This window comes from Armigeres subalbatus, chromosome 2 (assembly GCF_024139115.2).
Source record: "Armigeres subalbatus isolate Guangzhou_Male chromosome 2, GZ_Asu_2, whole genome shotgun sequence".
NCBI classification, from domain to species: Eukaryota; Metazoa; Arthropoda; class Insecta; order Diptera; family Culicidae; genus Armigeres; species Armigeres subalbatus.
The window spans coordinates 375,016,493-375,024,380 of NC_085140.1; the positions used below are offsets into that span (position 1 = coordinate 375,016,493).

Sequence of the window (7,888 nt, forward strand, 5' to 3'; positions counted from 1 at the left end):
TTCAAATTTTGTCTGTCTCTGATTTCATCTACACCGATTTTTATACAAAATTTTATACTCAGAAATAATACTAAAAACAAATAAAAAATTTCATCGGCTGTTGTATATAATGAATTATTTCAAGAACTTGGAAGTCTAAAGAAGAAAGAGAATTATTCCTAATGTTTTGGAAGTAGCAGTTAAAAAATTAATCGCTTTATATTTGTTGTATTTTGAACTCTAAAGAACTTTTCTTGATACATTTTCTGGATTATTCTGTTTTTTATATGGTCTATTTATTTTTTATAGGTCTAAGCCACAGTCACAGCAATAGAATAACATGGCCGAGAATCATTCTTGGTTTTAGAGTGCTTCAAAAATAATAAATCCTACACAAACCATTTGTTTTTTTTTATGTTGGGCCGCTGGACGCCATTGTTGCAATTTTATTGACGTACAAAGATGAACAATTAACACAAAACAAACAAAAGGGGTATCTGTTCCCATATTAATAACAGCCCGTATATTAATCCCAACCGTCGATAAACCAAATAAAAAATCAATTTAATTACAATTTCTCTTATCGTATATATGGATGGAATACATTCTTGAATGTTTGGTATATTAGTCAAGATTTTTATAAAGTAATGTTTTAAGATAAAATTATAAAGTACTTTTATTTTCATTTCCCTACCTCTGAACTGTTGGTTTGATGCACTGCTCGATTGCTACTAGCAGATTCATCTGTTTTCACGCTCAATTTCATGCTGACACAAGTGAATCCTTCCAAAATTTACTTCACAACACATAAAGCACATCACATTTCGAACAACATCTAAATTCTCCTTGTCCGTATTCCAATCTGTTTACATGCCTGGCAGTACTCTCAAGGGTTGCCGACCTAGATTTTTATTTCAAAAAATGATTGAATCAACTTTTACTTTGAAATTCAACGTTTATGTTTGTAAAATAAGGTGTATAGAAAAGATAATCTACGACAAACATAAAATTAAACTGATAAGTTGAAAAACTACAATTATATTATATTATATAATTATATTTAAACTCAAATACAAATCATTGTTGAATTCGGCATCGCTGCAATCATATCGTTACGTATACACACAAGTAATAGTGTGCGTATTTTATGTTGGAAACAGTATTATTGATATAGGTACAAGCATAGGAATAACTGTTTTTGAATGTTATAGAAATAGATGCATGACGGTGATGATGTTTTTAGCTAAATACTTATGTAATGTGATAATAATTTCATTTTTGATGTTACCAAATTGTTTTCAATTAAAAATTACGTGAGCCGAGCATAATTATTCTCATGTTTCTTGATTATTGGGTGAGAAATCAATGCATTTTATATGCACATTGCCTTATTGTTATTTATATAGGAACAGATACCCTATTAATGTGTGAACGAAATTAAACTAAACGATACACAACTTCGACCCACACATAGAATTGACTCCGATTTACAAAAAAAATAATCATGAAACCTGCAAAGAATTGGGAACGAAACGGAACTAGATCAGAGTGTAGTCAACATATGTTCGTCGTAGGTGACTAAGTCCCAATACTAAATGGACGTAACATATGTTTGCCAGAGAACTAATGTTGATTACTGGTGAGACTTTATCTCAAAATGCGTGTCAACATGTTCGCCAGATCCTTCACCAAACTAAACCAATTACGGCAGGAGATACTACCGAAAGCGAACTTAACGCCACCTATTCTGTGGTCAAATGGTTTTAGTCCAACTCTTAGCCTTTCCGCTCCTTGGTCCTTTACGTTAAATTGCCAATATTTCCCCACTTCGATCAAATAATAGAATCGGAAAAATTATGCCTAACGAACTACTAACTGAACTTAAAAACACAACTATATGTCCGACTCATATTATACACAGACTCAATCGAATACTTATAACTATACGAACAATAAAACAAACCGTAACACATTCTTCTGACCTAAACAATTATGGGTTATTTTTGCAATGATTCATTACATACAGTTAGGAGAAAATAAACATATTTTTTAAGTATTTACTACACCGTTGAAGTCAAAACTCATAAAATTAATAAGCTTTGTCAATTTAATGAGAGACTTCTGCTTTGTGTACATCATAACATTCTTCATACGTATTAAACATCGTATTCACTTCAGCTAAGGAATAAACATTTTATATGTAGCCCGGATAGCTCAGTCGGTAGAGCGTTGGACTTTTAATCCAACGGTCTAGGGTTCAAGTCCCTATTCGGGCGGTTAATTTTTTTTCTCTGTATTTTGAACTACTCATTCCTGATAGGTCATTGACTGACTGAATAACTGAATCATAGATATTGTCATTACAGCAATAATAATCAGCGGTTCATCACATCGGCAAACGTGTGTGACAAAGAATCAATTAAAGATTGCGCGCCAACTGAGAGGCACCAACAATAGCCATTGACGGGGCACGCGGTAGTGATTATTATTTAATGTTTGCTTCCACTCTAGTGTCGATCCCGTTTGTCAGCAGCCGCGACGTGCCGATGATGAAGATGGTGGCGCATGGGAGAGAGGCCGGTTTGCGACGGTGAAGTTATTTATACACGCGGAATCGGAATCGTGAATACGTTCGCACTGTTGGCCATAGTAGCGCTGTCCCACCGGATAATTGCCACCTATGGGTTCACGCGAGGCATATCGAATGGTTTTGTTCTAGTGGTTTAATTTATTTGCAATCATATGTCGATGACTTACGGTATTTTAGCCGATGACTGACTGATTCAGGCGTCAAATGTCAATGAATTATGAATTTTACATGATGAATTATGGACGAGTCAGGAAGCTGCTTGCAGTTTACTAAGTGAGGAGGAAAGTGCTCACATAAAATGTTGAATTAATACTTCCTTGATTCAACGCTAGGATCGTCTTAGGATCTCGCTCATCTGGTTGGAATTATAGAAAAGGGATTCTGTCAAGAATCTTTTGTCAGAACTGAATTTTAGTCTCATCTTCTAAAATCATTTGCGTTTAGAAATAATTAAAATATAGATATAAGGAAAAGCTTGATATTCATTCACAATTGCCATTTTGTCAAAATCTCTATTAATATATATTGGATTGTGTTGATATTTTTAAAGCAGAATGATTATGGACACCTTCAGGAACAGGTCCCTTGTTCGGCCTTATTTGTAAATCAGATACAAAAGACTTATCAATGGACAATGAAAAAAATCGATTTAGATTAAAAAGTTATTAATATTTAATCAACCATTATTCTCGATTAGATTGACATACCCTGGCTCCATTAGAATCCCATGATAATTTTAATCCGACAAATTTATTTCAATCATTCTAATAAACATCAAACAGATGACATTACAGATCGGTGTCGGTTCATTGAAATAGATATATTCCGATTTATTATTAACAGCGAGCCATCATTCGGACGAACGCGAAAGGATTAACTCACACTCGACTTGCCGCAAGTTCAAACGAAGCGTCGAAGCCTCACTCGCCGGTTACGGAATCACTGATCGTCTGCACACGACTTGGCCCTCTCCCGCGGTGGCGGCGGCACATGCTAGATTCGTGAGAAACTAAATATTGATCGCGGTCAGCTGACCGTGGGCTCCGATGGAGGTGAGTAATGAGAATCGTAGCATAAATTGGATTTGCGAAAAAAAATGACACTGAAACAACTGTCCGCGCTGCATACAGATGAATAAAAGGCAATGAGCAGGTAATCCACCGATAAATCAAGTCATCCGAATGTGGCAACCTTGATTGTTGCCAATTCGTAATGGGAAATGTGGATTAACAGGATTTGGCAAAAATTCAAGCTTGGAAACGGTCAAGACCCCTTGACTCACGTTACTTGTATGAACACGTCGAAATAAGATGTATAGAGGTTCCGTCTGGATGCCAGATTTCCCTGGAAACGAAACGTTATTTATGGATGTTTCCTTATCACACTTTTTTTACGCTGTCAGGTCAATTCAAACTTTACATAGGTGGACTAAACTATCCATACGAGATTAGCTTAGCAACAAGTTCCAAGCTGTATTGCAATTATTGATCGAGAGGAATATCGTATCTTGTATCTTGAAGTGGTCTGATAAAGAAATGAATAGTTGTTTCCCTTATTTTTGTCTCATTCGTTTATTTTTATTTCTCTTTGCAAGTAAAAGGGATGTATCACTTTCAATTGATAAACTCTATCTATTTGGATCTGTTCATAAATAAGTAACGCATTGGCGTAGCCACGGGGGTGGTTTTGGGCATAACCCCCCCCAGAGACAAAATTTTTGGAAGAAATTTTTTTTCAAGAAAAAAAATGTTCACCCCCCCCCCCAGACCAATTTTCTGGCTACGCCACTGAAGTAACGCATTCAGAAAAGGGGGATTTCGAAAACAACGAATACTACCTCTTTCCTTGTCCTCAAATTTCATTATTTTGGTAATTAAAAACCTTCAAATCAATCAATATTTGCAGTTCTTTTTCTTCTTCTTCTTATTGGCATTACATCTCCCATTGGGACATTGCCGCCTCGCAGCTTAGTGTTCGTTTTAGCACGTTTTAGCGTTGCATGATCACATCCATGTCTTTGCAAAATAATCGCAAGATATACAGGAATTTGCGATCTAGTCGCGGAGGCGAAGCAGGAGTGGGAGGAGACCAGTAATGAAGCAGAACGCAAAATTCGCCTCTTCATACTGTTCAAAGCACGAAAAAGTTGCATCAAGATGTCAAAAACGTTCGAATTGTGATCAATGTTTCATTAAAATTGCAATGCAATACGTGTTTGACACGAAACAAAATCATTAAGTTGCATATTTTTGCCTTTCTCGCACAACAAAGTTGTACCGAAAGGTTATCATTTCACTCCAAAATCGAACTTTTTATAGAAGTCTCGGAGACCCATGATGTTATATACCAATCGACTCAGCTCGTCAAACTGAAAAAATGTCTGTCAGTCCGTGTGTGTGTGTGTGTGTGTGTGTGTGTGTGTGTGTGTGTGTGTGTTTTTTTTTTCTTCCTAAACAATGGAGGGGGAATCTGCTCAACAGACATCCTGGGTTGACCAGGAAGTGCTGGGTTAGGGGCCACCTCCAATGAGGGAGGCAGGGCTGCATCCCCGACCAGCTAAACCGTTTCCATTGCCGCCAAGCCCATCGTCCCTTCGGTACAACCAGAAAGTAATGCTTCAAGGGGGGCCCGTGCATGACGCACCCTCGAGGTTAGCTGCGTGTCCTTGCAGCATCGAACATCGTGACTCGCTTTTCAGAAGAACACCATGGTATCGTGCCAGCGCATTGCCGGCTTTCCAGGTGGCCTTACCACGCCCTATGTCCTCGGAAGGTGGGCAGGGTCGACTTCGCGCCTGCTTCCCTCTGCACGACTGGTATCAAGAATGATGATGCCGCGTGCACCCCAAATTGACCTTTCTGCGATAGGGCCTATTCGCCAGAACACAGAAGGACTGGCCGACGCGAGGCCTACGCCTGCCCTAGCCTTGGCGAGGACCCTTTCCGTCCTCGGGCTCGGAACCCGCCTGGTTGACCGACGCCGCGAAAGCGACGTTACCATGTTGTTATTCGCGCGGCCACTTGTTTGATAAAAGGATCGAGTTCGACCACAGAGTATGACCATCGGTATGACCCATGAAGCCGACTCCGATCCCTTGACCACCTCTTATTTGCGCCTGAACTAGCCATCCTTGAGTCCACGCGCCACCTTCTGTGTAGCTCCGAGACGATTTGGGCGATAGCCGATAAAACGGCGTTCCAGCCAACTTCATCTTTACACATCCTCCGAACTAGGTTGTCCGGGGTAGTGTCCAGACCACATGTGGCAAGCATGTGGTCACGCATTGCGCGAAAACGTGAGCACACGAACAACACGTGTTCCGCCGTTTCCTCTAAACCTGCGCACACCAAACACTCGGGCGAAGCCGAGCAAGCCAGCTGCTTTACCTGCACTTTGATTTTGCAGCACGCTTAAACGCCGGGCACATCGAGCCCCCCATGAGGTGCTTGCTGTTCACAGCTTTGCTGGAACAAATCAAACAATTGGGAGGGTTCGTGCAGCATTGTGCCTTATGTCCCTCCAATCCGCAGCGTCGGCAGAGATTGCTTCTGTCAGGGCCTTTGCAGTCCCATTGCTTGTGCCCCGGTTCCAGGCACTTGAAGCAAACTTCGGGTTGCTCGTATATGCGCACAGGGCATACCGACCATCCCACCTTGACGCTCCCTAACTTGACTACCTTGGAGGCGTCCGCTGCAGATAGCCGAACCAATGCTACCTGCGTCCCCGCCGGACCTTTCCGTAGCCGAACGGCTGCGGTGGGCGTCTCCACTTCACACTGTCGCCGCAGTGCCGTGACGAGCTCTTCGACTTCAGTGATCTCGTCCAGGTCTTTAACCCTTAGATTCACCTCCGTCGTGAGTGCCCTCACCTTGACCGTCTCGCCTAGGACCTCCTCCGCCAACTTCTTGTAGGCGGCGCCCTTTTGCGAGACGCCCCACTTCACCTCGAGTATCATCTCGCCCATCCGGGTACGTCTTATTCGACGTACGTCGGCGCCGAGTTCACCGAGCTTGACGTCACTCCTCATCGCCTTCAAAACATCCGAGTACTTAGCCTCGTCCGCCGTGATGACTAGGGCATCGCCCCTGGAGCGATTGGCGCCTACCCTAGACTTCTTGCTACCCTCATTCGCCTGGGCCTTCTTTTCGGCCCTTGACGTCTTCGGTTTCCTCATGTTATTGACCAGGGTCCAGGAGGCGTCATTCCCTCTATTTCCCTGGTCTGGTGCGGCTGAGAACTTTCAGCCTGCCGTAACCCCTTACCACCGTCTTGTTTGAGTGGACGGACCTTTCCAGGTCCTTCCTCCCCGGTTTTGGAGGTACCTGACCGGGGTTCAGCTTCCCAGCCCCACTACCCTTGTCCGGGGTAGTAACCTCCGCGTTTTGGAGCGGCCTCCAGGAGCTCATCCCTGGAGACTGTCTCCCCTGTTTTTGTGTCTGCTCCGTTGGAGTAGTCACCCCCGACGTACCCGCAAATACTTGAGCCTCAGTCTGGGTAGACTTTGGCACCACCGTCTTAGCTGGCACGCCTTCGGTCGACTCGACCTTGCCCGAGTCCGCGAATCCTTGGGCCTCAGTCTGGGTAGATCTCGACTCCACCGATTTCACGGGTTTACACTTGGCCGTCCCGACCGCCCTCTCCAGCTTGGCGTCCAGCATCGACTTTCGAAGTTTCTGCAAGCTCCTCTTGAGGTCCTTGCTGATATTATGCTTCGATGACGCAAAGTCGATGATGGCGTCCAGCTGTTCCGTCGCCACCTCGAAGGCCGAAAGCCCATCGCGTTTGCGGTTCATCGCCTTCACAAGCCATGGGCCGTCAATAACCCCTTCCGGCGTTTTTATAGCCGAGAGGAAGGTTGAGTGACCCACGCTGGCGCTGCGCACTGAGCTGCCGACTATTCTCTCTGGCGGAGACCTGAACAACCCACCTCTTGCGAAGGGGTTGTCGCCTACACTACTACCACTAATTGAAGAATTGACTTGGTTTTCCATTTTGGTCCCACGAGTTGCTCGGGAAAAGAGGTCCACCACGCCAGAGCCCAGCATAACGCGGTAAGGGACAATTACTGTGGAGGGTGCCCAGGTACTCCACAGGCTCCGTTAAAGGCCTAGCTTATTATTTCACCCCCCTGGCCATGCATCCCCTCGGCACGGGTCGCTTGACGCCTTGGGATTAGGGGTTAGGGACGATGGTCCTGGTCTAACTCGCAGATGGCCTGGGGAGGGATCGTCAAGCCCTTGGACATAGTCCCTGCTGCCCCATGTGTGTGTGTGTGTGTGTGTGTGTGTGTGTGTGTGTGTGTGTGTGTGTGTGTGTGTG

At 43.6% G+C, this 7,888-nt stretch overlaps 1 non-coding gene across 1 annotated transcript; it reads left to right on the forward strand.

Moving 5' to 3' along the window:
* The first annotated feature begins 2,182 nt into the window (after positions 1 to 2,182).
* On the forward strand, positions 2,183 to 2,255 carry Trnak-uuu (transfer RNA lysine (anticodon UUU)). The gene has a single exon. It is a non-coding gene; the product is annotated as a tRNA-Lys (tRNA).
* Positions 2,256 to 7,888: the final 5,633 nt, after the last annotated feature.